The 18,511-nt window shown below is 42.8% G+C and overlaps 1 protein-coding gene across 6 annotated transcripts in view; it reads left to right on the top strand.

Moving 5' to 3' along the window:
- Positions 1 to 18,511, top strand: part of LOC311628136 (uncharacterized protein) — a 108,970-nt gene that overhangs the window by 87,712 nt on the left and 2,747 nt on the right. The gene's annotated exons all lie outside the window — the stretch shown is intronic.

Below are 18,511 nucleotides of genomic sequence, written 5' to 3'. Positions count from 1 at the left end.
CCACTCACCTTCCTGACTCCCACTGGATCCTCCATTGGATCTCCGGAGACCTTACATGATGTCCTTTGAGGATTGTCATCATCATTCCGGTCCTTCCGTGGGTGGGGAAACTGAAGGCTTCTGCTAGGACCAGTTCCAATCCCAAATTCTTTCCTGTAATTCTGTGATCCTTCCAGGGATCATTAGTTGCCCCTTCATCTTTGTGTCCATCACACTTTGACCTTCCTTCTCTTGTATATCATCACCTTGTGCGATCCCTGCAGAGGTGTCCCGTTTGTCCTGAGCATCTGTGTTTTTTTCCATCGCTGGACCCCCAGCACTCTGCAACCTGGGGATAAACGTTAGGAATGACTGCTTTACGTCACCTTTAAGCATTCAGGGCTTGACCCTTCCCTCATCACCACCAGCACACACCTCACCTCAGTCCCAACCCCCTACAGGCATTGCATTGGAACTCCTGGAATAGTCCCCAGGCTGCGTCTGTGTGCTAAACAGGTTGGCTTCTACAAAATAAATCCCACCTGATTTTATGCCATCAAATATCTACTGAGTGCCTACTGTGCTCCAGAACTTGGGTACATGGTCGTGAGCAGAAGAGACACGGTTCCTGCCCATATGGATGCCACTGATTATTAATTACAATAATTGCTGTAGATTATAAACTTAGGAGGAGCAGTCCATCTTTCAAATGAATGCGATCATTTGAAGCCCTCCGGAGCAGAAATATGCTAAGGCATACTACTCTTTTTCCAAGCGCATCCTCTGCTTCCTTACTCCTGGAGCCCTCTGCCCCCCCAACACACACACACACACACACACACACACACACACACACACACACACACCTACACATGATACCATCTCGCCAGAAAGAGCTAGCACAGCAAGCTTATGAGCTTAAGAAAAAATTATTTGAAGAGTCCTTCATAGGAATTTGACATTACAAGCTTTCTTTAAATGCTTTTACTACATGTTGAAAGATATGCCAACCTCACGCTTGATCATGCTTGGCCAGGCTTTATTTGGGTAATCCTAAGGTATTAGCTGATAACACTTGAGCTCTTGAGCTTTGTCCTAAAATCTTTCTGTAATTTTCAACTCGTATCAGGCATCTACGTCTGAATAGTCAGATATCCATAGAGCAGTCTGGGGGAATCCCACCTAGGCTGGGGGAGTGGGGGGAGCTTGTTTTCTTAGAAGCTTTGTGCTGGGGACATTTTTCTCCATCGAAAGGAGGCCCGTGGTTATGACAGTTCTTTGGAGGACTGAAATTAATTTTGTGTGACATAGTTGAAGCTGTCAGAGAATTCAGGAGTTCTCCATTTGAATCCCCACACATCAGGCATGATAAAGTAACAACCCTGAGCACATCCTGTTGATTGTGAGGGGCATTTGTTGGGGTCCCTCCCTTATCTACCCCCAGCTTCTCACACTGAGGGAACTGGATTTTTACTTTGAGAATTTCACCCCTCTTCATTCTCAGCCATATAGTTTGGGTAGGATTAACCCCTTCTCCAGCTCCTGGGATGAGCCCTGATTGGCCTAAGCCGGCAAGCACTTACACTGATTGATTCAGAAATGGGCATTCGACCCACTTCTGGCCAATGGCAGGAGGTGACTCCATGTTGTTTTAAAGTGAATGAATCAAACTGAGAGCGTCTGTCAGCAAACACCTGTAGCCTGTGTTTCCACGGTGTCAGTAGACTTTCTGGAATTGCTGTAGCCTGACCTGAGGAGGTCCTGAGTCAGGCCTACTGCTGAGGGCAAAACAAGAGTCTCCCTTGAGGAAGATGACCAGCCTATGAACGTCTAGGTTGGGCCTCAGACAGGAACATGGCCTTGGGACCTGGAAAAGACAGTTCTGGCTGTCCTTAGACCTCACCTCTTTGGATCTAGACAAGGAGGGCTCTAGAGAAGCCTGAGGGCATGGCTGGAGCAGGAGTAGGGAATGTGGCTTCTGTTATACAGAGGCAGGCTCAGGGCAGGTGGGGAAAGGTCTTGGGGCCCTGTGAGGGAGGAGACAGTTAAATGTCACAGTCCAGAAAATCCATGTGTGTTTTTCTGTGTTAATGTCCTTAAGCATAGCCTGACCATGTCACTGTCTGGCCTGCATTGCATCGCGTCTGCTGGTCTGAGCTGGACTAAGCCATGCTGGTCATAGCAGCGGAGCTGAACAAGACACCCCAGGAGCAGGAGAAGGAGGACCCTGAGACCCACTGCCCCTCTGTGTGTGGAGATGCTTGCTCGGTGACAACCTAGTTGAGGTTCAAATTGCAGCTAGGCACAAGCAGGCGCTTCACTCTCTGGATTACCTGAGTCTGCCCACCCTTTAAAGTTTGCTGTAAACAAATGAGTGAGCTAAGTCATTGCAGATGTTGGGAGCAGCAATGCCAATGGATTCCCCATATCCCACTCCCTAAAGGGGATCAGATGTTAATGCTTTCCCTGCATTCTCTTATAACCCCAAAGGAGCTCAAATGGACTGCTGACACAGGAGTTACCTTTTAGGGAGAAACAGTTTGAACAATGTTATTGATTTTTATCAAGGTCCTGCAACTGTTCAGATTGCCAGTGTAGCCATTCCCACAATTTTCAGTGTGTGGCTGGGCCGTGATAGGTTTTGGTTGTTTGGAGGCTCTAGGGAAATTGGAACCTGCTATTTATGTTAAAAGCAGTTTTCAAAGTTAGGCTTTTTCTGCATATTATTCACTAAGTAAATAATTGAGTGTAGCCTGTTAGGAACATCAGTATGACGGAGGCACTACACGGTACCAGAAACCCCGGAGGTTCTGGGCGAGAGGCTGGGCTTGATTCTCCAGAGAGGGTTGTTGGAACTTGCAGCTTTCAGGTTCATGGTACACTCACCAAATCAAGATCTTTAAGGATGACACTAAGAAAGATGGACAGTTTAATAAGGAATTGGCATTGATTCTCAAGATCAAATCAAGCGCTGCTGTCATTTTTTATCAGTGCCAAAAGACCTAAAATCAACCCTGTGCCCCAAGCTCATTTTAGAGGTCTGTTCTCATGCCAAAGACTGCCATCTTCCTTGATTTAGTGTTTTAGTCTGTCCACTTCTCATTCAACCTGTCAGTTTCAAGCTTTACAACTGGGTGGGCACTCTTCCATCTCCACTGAATCCCTTTGAGAAATCTCAACAACATCACTTTCTGGAATAAGTGACCTCGTTTCCTGACCTTTGGCTTACAGCCTCAGAATCTTAACTTACTTCCAAACTGACACTATCTTGATCCCATCCTGACACACTCTCTCTTCCCCTTGGAGTATGTGCTCTGATATAAGCCCAGCACCTTTAAGAATTTCCCTCACTTTCTGGTCTTAGTTGCTATTTAGTCCCTGTTTCTTTCTCAAATCTCAAACATCAGGGACATTTTCCTGGGATCAGTTTTCAGCTGCAGCCCTAGCATTTCAGCACTATATATATATATATATATATATATATATATATATATATTTTTTTTTTTTTTTTCTTACTGATTTTTTTTTTTATAGCGAGGAAGAGAGAGAGGGATAAAGAGTTAGAAACATTGATGAGAGAGAAACATCAATCAGCTGCTTCCTGCATACACCCTACTGGGTATATGCCCCAACCAAGGTACATGCCCTTGACCAGCATCGAACCCGAGACCCTTCACTCAAAAGGCTGATGCTCTATCCACTGAGCCAAACCAGTTAGGGCAGTGCTTTTTTTTTTTTTTTTTTTCCTTTAAGGAACTACTGTGTTACTGCCTATCTATGACCCTTCACATTTCTGCTTATCACACTATAAGTCATGCATGACCAGAACTGGAAAAATTTCATTATGTATAGAGGCTTTATTTTTTTATTTTTTAGTCTTATTTGCCTTTGACAATGCTCCTATTTCCCCTAAACCCTTACTTTCTTTGTTTTGGAGTCATCAAACTATATATATTAATTTTTGAGAACTACAGATTCTGCACTTTTCTTAGTGATTCTCTTCATGTATACTGTAAGTTAGACTGGTTATGCATGTATTCAAATGTTTAGTTTTCTAGTGTATTGGAATTGTCTGGACTTCACACTTTTCTGTTCTTAATCATAGGACCTGAGCTAGGTTCTTCTCCTCTCTGGACCCCAGTTTACACAGTAATAAAGTGAGAGTGATGGTATTTACCCCATAAAATTATTTGGAGGTTTATTAGCTTCATAGTAGCAAATGCCTGGGAAAAGTTAGGTGATCAATAAAATTAGATTTTTAAGAGATATGTTTTTATTGATTTTTAGATGGAGAGGAAGGGAAAAGGATAGAAAGGTAGAAACAGCTATGAGACATAAACATCATCTCCAGTGGCTGAACCGTGGTCAGGAAACCAAGAATTGTGGAAGATGAATTTGAGAATGAGCACCGAGATGTTTTTTAATTATAATCTGTGTTTCATTACTCTGCGCAAAATGTCAATGCTAAAATCATTCTTAAGATAATAAAAATGCCAAGGACTACTACATAATTTGGTTTCTATGTGCAATTTATCATATGTCTATAGATGCATTTTAGTGCCATGTGCAGCCTTTTAAAATAACTCTCAAGCTGCGTGTAGCAAAATGGAGGATCTCACTCAAGATCATGGCTTTGGGGCTCATGTGATTTCTAAGCTACAGAAAACATTTCTGGGGCATACGTGTTCCTGTGAGCTCTTACATTAGCATAAGGATCAGAAGAATGGTTTTGAATTTTCTGTTCAGATTCCGGTTTGGGAATTGGCTCTTTTACTCTTTATGCCTAAATCGGTATGTCCATTATCATCGGAGTCTTTGCACTATTTAATCGTTTAATTGGTATCGTTCCCTTTTTAAACATTCCTTCAGTATGATCATCCGTGGATTCTAGAGTGTGAAGATTCGGGTTTATTTTGGGCACCCTCCTAGGAGTTTAGGAATAGCACTCATTTTTCTCTTTCATCCATTCTCCTGGCGGAATGCTTTTGCTAAATGCCCTGCCACGGTTAATCTGGCTCTCAGGGCAGCACGGGCCCTGTTTTCAGAGAAGAGCAAAGCTAGGTTGTCCCTTCTCCCCTTCCCTTTGGCGTCTCTCCCTCTGGCCCTTTGCTCATCTGGATTCTAGGGAACAGCAGCTTGTTCTAAACACCCCCACTCTCCTGTTTTGCTTGCAGGCCGCCTGCTTACAACCATTGTAATGTACAATTAGCGCCGAAGCACATGCAGATAATAAGAGAATCACCATAAAAGCACTAAACAGAGCAAATAACATTCCAGGCTGGATTTCATCCCAAATACCTGGCGCTCTGGAGGAGGGAGGTGCAGGAACCCAGAAGCCAAGTAAGATAGCACTCAGGTTGGCTGTGAGGGACTAGAATGGTACATGAGAATATACATACACACACAACCACAATGGCTGAGTTCAGACATTAATCAGGGCTGCACGGAGAGGGGGGAACTATTGTAAATGTAGCTATTTTGCAGTGTGTGTGTGTGTGTGTGTGTGTGTGTGTGTGTGTGTGTTGCATCCTTTCTAATCTCCTAAGGAAGCTTCTGTTCTTCAGAAAGCAAATCACTGGCCTCCGAAGGTTGCTGAAAATTATTTATTTTTGTTTGCACAACGTGAAGATAGCTAATCCTCCAGCACATCACATCACGTGTGTTTTTTCCCTCAAGGTATTAGGGTATTAGTCTTCGCACAATATATACTTATTGCCTCTCTTCCCAGTTTTCGTGGTGTGTATTTTGATAGCAGAGGAGGACTTGCTGATGATTAAGAGGAAAAATAAAGAGAGAAAAGTTCTTACTGCCTCGGATGATTCTTTGCTTGCATAAAGCGGATTCTCTGGGGCTTACCTCGGGGGGAGGGGGAGGGGAGAAACAAACAGAAGATACATGTTCTAGATGCTTACAGGTTAAACATTCTGTAAAAGGCTCAGAAACCAGCCCTTCCCGGCAGGTTCGAGGTGGCTAATTGCCGGAGCACGGGAACAGTTAGAGAGACTTCATTTTCCCCGGGGATCGACACTCACAACAGGATAATGCTTACCCTGATACAAGTGTCACAGTGGGGACCTGGCATAATTTGCTGATATGATATCAAAAGTAGCATTAAGGTAATTACATTTTGCACTTGTAATATTTCACAGGCAATAATACAGTAGAAAATTGCACTTTTTTTTTTTTTTGGTCCCCTGGTCATTTAAAACTTTTTTTTTTTTTTAATGGAACTGCAATGAAGTTGATGTATTTGATGGGTTGTTGTTTCTTAAATGTGTGCTCAATTTATAAGTGCATAAATGCAGTCATTAGCGCAACCATTTGGCCAAGGTTAAAGAATGAGAGTAGTAAATGGGAACTGTTTCCATGGGTATCGTAAAAGGCATCTTTTTAATTGCAGTAGCAGAGCGGTGAGAGAGGGGAAGAACCTTCTTTGCCAGGGGCAACTTGTTATAGTAGAAACACTGCCTGAGACATGGGATCTTCTCCTGCCTTTGCTGTGTGACCTCAGGCAATTATTGGGCTTCTCTGAGCGACTGCTTCAAAGAATAAGATTGATAGACTGATCTCTTATAGACCATCCCAATGGCAATATCTATGATTCCAGAAAGAATTCAAGATTTTTTTCCATTTATGTCCTTTGCAAAACATTTTCAGGGTTATTTTTTAAAGTCCTGGGTTTTATTTCACTACAGAGGTAACATTCCTTTTCTTTTCTCTTCTTTTCTTTCTTTCCTCCTTTCTTTCTTTCTTTCCTCCTTTCTTTCTTTCTTTCTTTCTTTCTTTCTTTCTTTCTTTCTTTCTTTCTTTCTTTCTTTCTTTCTTCCTTCCTTCCTTCCTTCCTTCCTTCCTTCCTTCCTTCCTTCCTTCCTTCCAAGGGAGCAGAAAAGCCCTTTGAATATTGGAGCTTACACTGTGTTTTCTTTGAACTATTGAAGTTTTGGCAATGGCTTCTGGTAAAAACCACCACTGATTTAATTTCACCAGAGAAACCCTCCTTTCTGCGGTTCCAAGACAACTTGGTGAGGCATCTCCAATGCTGCCACTTTCTTAAACCACTGTAGTCACAACTTTCTCATCCAAGCATGCTTCTGGCAAATTTTCATTGAGCAGCTGTTTTGTGCTAACACTGCTAGGAGGCTCTGAGCACACAATTCTGAATGTGATACAGGCCTAGCTTCCTGCAGCTTAATCACAACAGGATATTTTTAATTGCAAGACACAACAATCCACTCCTCAAATGGAATTGAGGGGATCTACTAGAGGACTAAAGCATTTTGTCTAAGCCTAGGGCAGGGATTAGAGCTGCGTGTTGTAGGGATTGGAACAAAAGGCTTTCAGAACCCAGGGTACTCATCTCCCTTCCTTTCCCTTCCCTTCCCTTCCCTTCCCTTCCCTTCCCTTCCCTTCCCTTCCCTTCCCTTCCCTTTCCTTCCCTTCCCTTCCCTTCCTTTCCCTTCCTTCCAGATAGTAAATCTTTTAGGCTTTGTGGGTCAAATGGCCATGTTAACATCTGTGCCATATTTGGGAAGACTATAGAAATACTGAGTAATTTGAGACTTTGTTGTATAATACAAATATACAAGTAAGTGAGTGAGTTAAATATTAAGTGCAACCACTAGAAGAATAGAAATACAAGCTACAGCTTTCAAAGCAACAGATTAAACAAAAGGAATTATGAATATCTTTGTCAATCTATAAGTCAGAAAAGGAGAGGCAATAAGAAATCAAGAAAATGGATTTGCCAACAGAGAAAGCAAAATAAGAAAGGAGAAACAATTCAGTAATCTTGACATACAGCTAACATATGAAATGAAAGACTATCAGATTGTATCAAAACAAAATAAAAAATAAAACACCACACAGTCCAGTGAGATTTTGGCTCAAAATTTTAAAGGACCATCCATCATAAATTGCATTAGAAGAGAAGAACTTTCAGAATATTCCTCCACTCTAGCTTAGTCCAATTCCTATAAAAGATTTAGCAGATAACTCACCTAGTCCTTCCCTGAACTGAAAGCTCAAAAGTGAGACAATTAGAAGATACATAAGGCCTTTCGATTTCTGAAGTTCAAAGATGTAATGCTTTCCTGAATGTGACATTTTTATGGGCAGAGCTTGGTGCTGGCATTCCAGAGAAACCAGGGAACAGTGGATTCTACTGTCCATTGGGTGGAGGCTGGCCTTGTCCCTCTGCCAGTTAACATTTCGATTGCAGTCTCAATTTTCAGTGTCACTGGCCTACATAGGAGCCTTTTGCAGATGGACAGATGCTTGTTATTACCACATGCTTACAGGCAGCATGGACATTGGCCTGTGAGAGGCAGGAGAGGGCTTTTTACTCCTAATATGTTATGAAAGTTTGATCAGAGCTGGAGATTTCTGTCATGGATGATTAGTATCTATTCAGATTAATATTCACTTTCCCTAATTCAATATGAAAAGTGCCAACGTAAGAACATTTTGCCATGAGATGGAGAGAGAGTGCGGAATGATATCACAAGGTCTAGAGTCTCCTTTCTGAAAGATAAGATACTTTCCCACCCTCCTATTCATTCTTTTCAAGAAAAACATAGCCTCTTTTTTTTTTAATTTAGTAAATCCCCCTGGCTTTATTGAGATATAATTGATATATAACATTATGTAACTTTGAAGTGCAATTATTTGTTATACTTATGTATTGTTAATGTTTAATTACCACAGTAAGGTTAGTAAACGCATCCATAAACTGACAATATGATGTTTCTTTCATGGTGAGAATTTTTATGATCTACACTCTTAGCAACTTTCAAATGTACAGTATTGTAAACTATACTCACCATGTTGTACATTACATTCCAAACTTAGTCATCTTATGACTGAAAGTTTGTACCCATTGATCACCTTCACCAATTCCCTCTAACCCCCTCCCTTGGCAACCATCAATCTGCTCTCTGTTTTTATGAATTAAGTATTTTTATATTTCACCTAAAAGTGAAATCATATCACATTTGTCTGTCTCTGCTTAACTTACTTAACTTAGCATAATGCCCTCAAATTCCATCCATGTTGTTGCAAATGGCAAGGTTTTCTTTTTAATGGCTGAATAACATTCCATTATATCTTCTCTCCAAATCCCCTATTATCCCATTTGATGTATGTGGAAACTGAGGTTTAGAGGTGTTGTGGCTTACCCACCCTCATTCAGCCAACAAGCAGCAGTGTAAGGCCCAGACTCAGCAGGTGGGACCGGGATTCAACTACATGGAGCACTGTTGTCCCTGAGATGGATGAGAAGACTGTCATTATCTTATTATTATTGTTATTATTATTGAAGATCTTGTAGGCTCTGTACCAGGATTTCTCAACCTCAGCACTATTGGCATTTAAGGCCAGGTAATTTTTGTTGTGAGGGCTGTCTTGTGCCTTGTAGGATATTTAGCAGCATCTCTGGCCACTATCCACCTCATCATCTCATCAAAATTATGAAAATCAAAACTATCTCCAGAATTTTCCAAGCGCCCCTGAGGGGCAAAGTCTTCCCTGGCTAAGTACCACTGCCTTAGACAGAGCTCTTCCACCCTCTGCTGGAGCGTCTCACAAAGTCTGGTGTAAATTCTGCTTCCTCTCTGCCCATCTGTGTTTGATAGGGGCTATTGCTTACAGCACATGTGTCAAACACAAGGCCCGCGGGCCAAATCCAGCCCGCCAGGCCTTGCAATGTGGCCCGCACCGCGCTGTCATCACTGCACTCCGCTGTCAGTTTATGACATTGTCAGTTTATGACTGTTCAGTAAACCATTCGGCCCGCTATTTAGGCTGGATTTTAGATTTTGGCCCCTTCTCTGATTGAGTTCGACACCCCTAGCTTACAGAGATGGGAATAACTCAAAGTTTTGTTTTGGTTGAGGATGGGTGTTCTGGGTCCTGAGCTTTTGCTGTGATAAAGGCATCTGGGTTTTTACTCCAGTGAAAATGAGAGGCTTCTTCATGCTCGTGGCAGTCACGCTGGATGTCTGCTCAGCCCCTCTTCCTTGGGAACTGCACAGTCTGCCCACAGTCAGCTATGTGTCTGGCCATAGCTGAGGGCCCCAGGAAGACATCTTACTCCAACTGGGCCAGTCAGTTTTATCTGTTAGGAGGTTGGTAGAGGGACCAGGGTGAGTCTCTCTTGATGGTGAGAGCTGTGACCTGCAAATGCAGCATCTCTGGTGGCCATCTTCCTGCCCTGTGCACTAACTGGTGCAGAACAGTGGTTCTCAAAGTTGGTATCCAGACCAGCAGCATCACCGGAGAGCTGGTTAAATTGGGAATTCTCAGGCCCCTCCTCAGACCTACTGATTTGGAAACCCTGGTGAGGAGCTCCGCGATCTGCATTTCAAAAAGTCCTGTAGGAGATTCTGATGCAATGAAATTGGTATAGAGGTTGAGGCAGACCAAGGGAATATGAGCCCCAGGAGGAAAGAAAATTGTGGATGAGACAATTTCCCAGTTCTCGGTTCCACACTTCCTGATGTCTAGCCGTGGGCCTGCCCTTGGTTTTGGTAAAATACTTCTATGTCCTAATAACAAAATACTCTCAAGACTTAATTTTTCCCCTGTTGATTGAAATAGATTTCTTTTGCTTGTAACTGAAAAATCCTTACTTATTCACCTTACCATGTGACTCCTGTAGAGAGGAAATTATATGGAGCAATATTACTCCAGCTGCTCAGGAAAAGACTGTAATTTTATCAAAGGCTCTTGGAAATAAACTTAAATCCTCCAGAGATAAGACCCCATAGTTTTATCTTATTATCAAGCAAGAATTTGTGTGTATGTGTGTGAGTGTGTGTACTTAAAGAAACTTACCTACTGAAAAAACACTCCCACCCCCCACTCCCCTCATTTCTCTTTGTATGTGTTTTATTCTTCATTGCCAAAGGGTTGGTGTTTTCCTGAGATTTCTCCCACTTGGTTATCCTATGTTAGCCTAGAGCAGTGGTTGGCAAACTGCGGCTCACGAGCCACATGCGGCCTGCTAGCCACAGTTTGCCATTCTGTTGATTAATGAGTTTGCCGACCACTGGCCTAGAGTAAAGGTAAATCTCAATCAACTGACAAATATTATCAAATGCCTGCTCTGTGCCAGATATTTGGAGGATCAATTAGTTATGGTTGCCAGATTATCTGGGAGTTTATGGTTTGAGAATGCAATGATCTTACTATTGTATAATACAGTGCAGTGTGCTAAGTCCAGAATTAGTTCGTGGACAAGGTTCAGAGGAAACCCAGAAGAAAGTGATGAGCCTTCAAGATGGCAAATTCTGGAAAAGGGGGAAAGATGAGGGAAGGTCTCCTGGAAGTTCCACCTGAATGAGACTTGGAAATATGAGTAGGTGTCCACCAGCAGAAACGTCAAGGAAAGGAGAATGTTCCATTTGTGGTTTGAAAGCAGAATTTTCTTACCTCATTCTTGATTCCGACTGACTTGGAGGGATACAGTGTTATATAAACATTGAAGATCAAGGTAAAGACTTTTCTAATTTCCCAAGACCCCTAGAACTGCCTCCGTTATAGCATTGGCAATTCCTCTTCCTGAACAGAATTTATTAACTGAACTTTTAACGGGATGCAACCTTTTAAGGTCCTCCCTATAAGGAGAATAGGCTGTATTTTGGTTTATGCCATCTAGGAGAAAAATAAAAATATGAAGGGGGGGGGGAATCCCTATTAAGTTTTATAATTATAACATGAAAATTCAGTTAATTTCTTTTATCATGGTGAGTCATTAAAGACTGAAGTAGATTCCCAGCCTTTTGTCTCCAGAACAATCCCCTGGAGGCTTAGCGCTCCTCCAGCGAATGGGCCTGATTAAAGCGGGGCACCTCTCTCTCCAGATTACTGCCCTCCGTCATTAGCATTACGTTATCTTGCTCTTCAGACTGATTTTTAATTTTTATGCTTGCAGTTATAAATGATTTACTGGGACATTCATCGCCCAGCCTGTCCTGAGTCATTAAATTCACTTAGGTTGAATGGCCCGATGTGCACCTGAAATTAACCAAATCAGTGACATTATCTCGCAGGATTTTTCAGAGGCTTTCGAAATAGAGGAGAGACTCCTTTCTCTGTCTCAACTCCTTGGCTTAATGGGAAAATATTTTTAATTGATAAAAGAGGTAATTAGCCAAGGCTAAGAGGTGCACACTAATTGTGCAGTATATCTTGCAAAGTTAGTTTGGCCATGGATTCCAGACTAGAAGATGACCCAAACACAGATATGGGTGCATTCACGCGAGGCCAGTTTAAGTGCATTTAATCTCCCTCAATCAAGTCCAGGGAAGAAATTGTATTAGCGTTTACTGGGCACCTACTGTGCGTCAGAAACTCTCAGAACTCTCATAACAGTCCTTTTGTTCCTCTCAATGTTCTGTTTGTGTTGTGTCGATATAAGGAATGGGAGCCTCCTCAGGCTCGGATGAAATGGAGACCAGATGTCACTCAATCTAAGGAAGAGGAACCAAGGGCGGGCCCTCCATGCTATCTCATTATCATTCAGGAGCCACGATGGTGGTCTCATTCTGCTCTTCTCTTTCTCATAACATCTGTGTACTTCAAAGCTCTCTTCTTTCTTGATTGGCCTCATCTGCTCTTCTGTCTTATGCTTGTGTCCAAATAGCTGTTCCAACTCCATCCACCCAGGGCCCGTCACCTCAAGCACCCACTGCTGTGCTCTTCTTAGCTGAAATTCTCTGTAGAATGTCAGAGGTTTCTTACCAGCTAATGAGTTTTCTGCCTTTGGGTCAGGAATATACCCCTTGTCCAGAAGGGGCAGAAGTTGTGGGAGAACAAGTAGAATGGGAAAGAACTATTTCTTTGGTGCCTCTTTAAAACAGGTGTAATCCTTCCCATTTTCCAGAGGAGGAAACTGAGGCTAATGAAGGTTAAGTTATTTGTTAGAGGTCATACAGCCAGCAAGAGTCAGAGTCAGGAATTAGGGACCAGTTGGGACTGACTCCATTCCCCTGCTTTCCACATGTTGTGCCTATTTTTTAACATTGCGCTGTTGGTTACACAAGGTGTAAGAACAGGGGGAGCTCCCCAGCCAGGCTGAGGGCTGGTGAATTTGGTACGGGGCCCATTGACCACCTGGGCAGTGCAAACAATACATTTTGCCCCATTCTCTTCCTCCTGTGTCTGTTTAGGAACATGGAAATAATTCCACCCTCCAAAAATGAGAGATGAAAGGGGAGACATCATACTACACCTGAGCTTTGGAAATAGCCCCAAGAAAACCTGGTTGAAGAGTCATAAAGGGTGTTTGCAGGGCTTTGACAGCGAGGCCTGATAAGAGAGGAGGCCAAAAATTAGCACTTTCCTCACTGCCAGAGGAAATGTGCCTCCATTTATTTTATCAGCTATGTGACTTCAGGTAATTACATTACCTTCTTATCCTGTTTCCTCATCTGTAAAACCAGGATGATGTAGTTACAAAATTGAAAAGGGGCAGTGTAAGTTACCAACACGTATAGTCCCTGACACAGTCATCATCCAATGACTATTGTCTTCCCTCCCTTCTGCCTTGTCAAGACACTTATGGGCATGGCCTATCAATGATTATAGCCCTGATGTTAGCAGTTTCTCTGGGTCTGAGAACCCCCTGGAAAGTTCTACTTTTACTATTAATAAAAACTCAGAGTGAATCCTCAGCCCAGTATAGACAGATTTAGCAAACATTTCTAAGGGTAGAAACTGAGATTGGTCCGATGTGGAACAGCTTTTTCCTTGCCCTGACTTGTACTTTGCAGTAGCTATTGTTATTAGGGATGTGTGATGTGGGTCACTTGCTAATAATGTTGGGTTATCCCTTAATCCTCATATTTATGGGTGAATTCAAGAAATTATGGATCATGACATCATATTAAAATTTACCTCCTATTGCGGGCTGGCATTGTCTTTTCCTTCTCCCTATTCCCTGCATCTGTCTCCCACTGGTTTATTTGAAAGACACATGAGCTGGAAAGTCAAGCTAAATGATGCATTTTGTTAATATGGTGTTTTTTTCCATAGGTTGCTTTAGATTTAGACATTTTTGTTCCTATGGAACTCACAGAACTTTCTCATAGTCGCTTACACCGCACCATGGCTTTTGAAAGAATAGAGGATCTTTTATCATTTGAAGTGTCTTATCTTTGGTTGCTTTTTTTTTTTTTTCACCCCATGTTCTTCAGGCTCATTAAGCATAGACTATTTTCTCCAAATTTCTTTGTATATCTAATTCCTTTCCCCCCCCTCAGAAATAGTTATGATTTTTGATATGTTCAAAAAATTTTGGAAAATTCAGAAATGGATAAAGAAGAGTATCATTAACCAGCCTATAGTCAGGACTGGTGTTGTTAATGTATTGATATACTATTGCTAAGATATTGGTGAATTTCTCTCCATTGCATTCTTTGTAAACAGATTTCTTGAAAGTATAACTGACATAAAATAAGCTGGGCATGTTTTCAAGTGCACAATTTGATGAGTTTGGGCACACTTGCACGCACACTTGTGAAACCATCACTGTAATCAAGATAAATGAACCTCACACTCCACCTCCCTTACTGCAAAGTTTCCTGATGCCCCTTTTGTAATCCCTCCCTCTTGCTCCTCCCCACCTTCCATCTCTGGGTAACCCTGGCCTGATTAATTTTGAGGGCTTGAAAGTCACTTTCAGAAATGCTTTCTTTGAAATCTCTTGCTCAGAGAGCAACTCCAGCAGAGGCAAAAGCCACAACAGTTGTGATATCGTTGTGCTTGGGTTCAAAGTTCCTCTCAAATCTAGTCTCACTTAATGATGGATTCTGCCTTGGATGTCCAATAAAACAGATCGTCATCTACCACATTTGCCCTTTAAGACTGTGTTTTCCTGTTAATTGAGCATACTGTCACGGTCGTCTTATTTTTAGTCAAAATGTTTCAATGAATTTGTTTCACATCCTTAATTTTTCGGTCTTGAATTCTTCATCAGACCCTGAACATGGATTGGGAGATTTTTGCTTTTACAAATTGTGCCTCTTGAGACATGTTGGATATTCTTGTCATTTTCACACTGATTTACCAAATAAACCTGTGGCAAGAACACTGTGGCAAAAGAAAGCGTTCTGCTCTGACAGCAGATGCTGTTCTTTAATGTTGCTCAGTTTGGGGACCCAATGCATGCACTTGGAAACTCGCAACAGCATCAATCAGCAGCCAGCTGCGTCTGGGCGTTTTCCTAAGGTGGCTGTTCTCAGTTCATTATACTAGCTTCTTATATTTGCAGATAGCAACTTGTTCTAAGAGTTTAGAAATACCAAGTGGTAAGACAAGATAAACATAGCATGGGGTAAAGGCTTATATAGATACTTGCTCCATCTCACATCCTGCCCTGGTATTCGAGGTGACTGACCACAGGCTATGGCCCATTCTATGATGTTTACACAGAATGACAGAAATAGTTTCTGTCATTCTGTGTAAACAATTTCTGTCTGAAAGCTGTCTCTGTGCCACACGCCCACTGTCCTACCTTCTGACTGAGGCTTCTTTCCAGACCTCGGGAGGCAGCAGGGCTGGGTCTTCACACAGACCCAGAGGCACCAGGTCCTGCATGTGCACACTGCCTCCTGCCACAGAGGCACCAGAGCCCAGGGAGGCACCCAGGCAGGGCCTCAGGATCGGGGTTAAGGCAGGACAGTGGTCAAGCCAGAACCTAATTACTGGTATAGCAGCAGAAAAGAAGGCGGGAACATGGAAGAGGGGATTAATAGGTAAGACTGAACTCAGCTGCTGGAGTTGGGTACAAACCAGGGTGGGATTATAAGCATCTGATCTGAATCTGAGCCGTGAATGCCCCAGAGATTTATTGGTCTTCAAGGCTGAGCTGGCACTGAATCTGGGGTTGGGAGTTTAATAGATCTGCTGCCTTTGCAGCGTTCTCTGGCAGACTGTGTTCCAGCCATTTAGGACTTTTATTATCTCTAGGATGTACCCTACTGGCTCTGGCCTCTGGGCCTTCACATATGCTGTTCTTACACCTGAAAGACTCTTCTTGCCCCTACTGTTCACTAGGATGGAGTGTTCTTACATATTCTTCAGGTCTCAGCTCAGCTGTCACTTCCTCCGGTTTTCCCTGATACCCTAGATCAAGTCAGGTCTTCATGGTACAGCATGGTGGTTGTACCCCTTTAGACCCGGGCTACCCGAGGACAGCTACTGTTGCTGTCTAGCTTGCTTATTGTTTTCTTTTCCAGGCCTCGCACATCCTTGTAACTTAGTAGGTGCACAATAAATGGATGTTGAGGAGAAGAAGAAAGGAAGAAGAAACAAAGAGTGGAAAGGGAACCAGAAAGGAACACGATGAGTGCCTTCCTTTGCTGAAGGGAGGACAAGAGCTGATCCCATCCCACCCTCCACCCCTAAAATTGAGAAGTCCTGAGGGCACGATTTCTCTCTTAATGATCTAACCTCACTAACTTACAAAGAGCAGGTGTGCAGTGGAGGTTGTTGAGTGAATGGAATCATTCTAAGAACTTCTTGGCCAAAGAGTTAACCAGCTAGAGAACTAACTACTGTTTTTGCCATAAGCTTTGAGCAACCACTTGACTTTTAGAATATGTGCACATACATAAATGCTTGTAAAATTAAAACTCCCGCAAAGATGAGACAAGAACCAAAATTCTCACTAAGTTACCCTGCTGTTACCACCAGCCTAATCAGATCGGGTTGTGAACTTACAACCAGAAAGTCTTTCCTGTCCTAATGTAGTGAAGCTGTCATGCAGCATTTAAAGAAGATGCAATGTTTAAAGTCACAAAGACACTTAGATGCAGTTCACCCACTGGACTAAAACGTAGATTTTGGCTTCACCATCTATAAGTGAGAATGGAGGACACGATTTAAACTCTGGCCACGGAGAGCCTGAAGTTTGGGCCTGACCCACCACGTATCTCGTGCGTGCCTTTGGGAAACTTGTTCGGCTTCTCCACTTCCTTTCTCTCCTGGAAAATGGGAAAGATGAGACCTGCTTTGCAAGGGCTATTTTGAAAACTGGATACAAAATGTAATGCACCCAGCAGAGCCCTGGCCGCCAGGCACTCATCCACGATGGCATTGTTTAAAAGTGCCCTCTGCATTTTAATTATTTACAGGCATCCTGGCCAGGCTCAGGGGCATAAGGAGCTCATGAAATTCCGCTCTCTTGCTGGGAAGAGGTGCTATTTCTTTCCTGTCCGTGCCCTAAAAGAATGAGGAAAGTGGCAGAGAAATAAGAAAGCGAAGCCACAAAGAAACATGGGAAACAAAAAAGGAGGTATTTGGTTCCCGCTGGATCTTGGAGTTACCCTGGAGGGCAAGGCTCTTCTTTTCCTGCCTCACTTTACCCTCCTCAGGTGTTCCTGAGGAAAGCCCCCGGGAAGGCGGCCAGAGCAGGATCCTTGTGGGCACAAGAAGGAAGGATCTGGGTTTATCAGCCTGCTCATTTCTCCAGAGCTCTTTAAAAAATGAAATTCAGCCGGGCTGGTGAGGCTCAGTGGTTGAGTGTTGACCTATGAACCGGAAGGTTGTTGTTTGATTCCAGGTCAGGGGTCATGTTCTGGTCGTGGGCTCAATCCCCAGTGGGGGTTGTGCAGGAGGCAGCCAATCAATGATTCTCTCTCATCATTGATGTTTCTAACTTTCTCTCCCTTCTTCTCTGAAATCAATAAAAATATTTTTTAAAATGAAATCCATATTCAGACAGTTTTAAAAATAACACTTCTCTTCTTATTTCATAGGCAAATCACACGTTAGAAAATTCATGAGCAAAATGAAGACAAAAGTTATTCCAAACTCCACTGCTAGATAACTGAAACCATTTTGGAATCTATCCTTTCAAAGTTATTTTCTGGACAATGAGTACATAAACAAACATGTTCTTATAAAACCAGTGAGATCGAATGGCGCATACTGTTCTATAACCCGATCCTTTTCACTCAACAGCTTTCCGTGTCAGTAAGTGAGTGCATCTAATGTCATGATGGGGGACCTCAGTGGACACCCAGGGGGCTGGCCTCAGGCACGTTTGGTGCTCTCCCTGGGCAGAGACAAGCTTGTGTTTGTCTCCTTGCTGTGAACAGTGACTCAGTGAACAGCTCCAAAGTCAAACCTTTACACGATTGTTCCCTTACAGTGAATTCTCACATCCAGTCTTAATTTTCTCAAGAAAAAAAAAGACAACGTGATTAAAATGTTTAAATCATAAGTGGCTTCTTTGGCGAGGAGGAGAGGAGAAGCTGTAACTCGGCCTTACACTTTTCATCTTCGATTCTATTCAACCTCCAAATTGATCTCAGGTGCAACCTCATGTCTAGTCAACAAACTTAAGAAATAAACAAGAGCCCTAACCAGTTTGGCTCAGTTGATAGAGCGTCAGCCTGTGGACTGAACAGTCCCAGTTTGATTCCCGTCAAGGGTATGTACTTTGGTTGTGGGCACATACCCAGTGGGGGATTTGCAAGAAGCGGCTGATCCATGTTTCTCTCTCATCAATATTTCTAACTCTCTATTCCTC

Source organism: Pipistrellus hanaki, assembly GCF_964339955.1.
Source record: "Pipistrellus hanaki genome assembly, chromosome: 9".
NCBI classification, from domain to species: Eukaryota; Metazoa; Chordata; class Mammalia; order Chiroptera; family Vespertilionidae; genus Pipistrellus; species Pipistrellus hanaki.
Note: the sequence above shows the minus strand (reverse complement) of the source record. Positions and strands in the feature narration are given on the sequence as shown.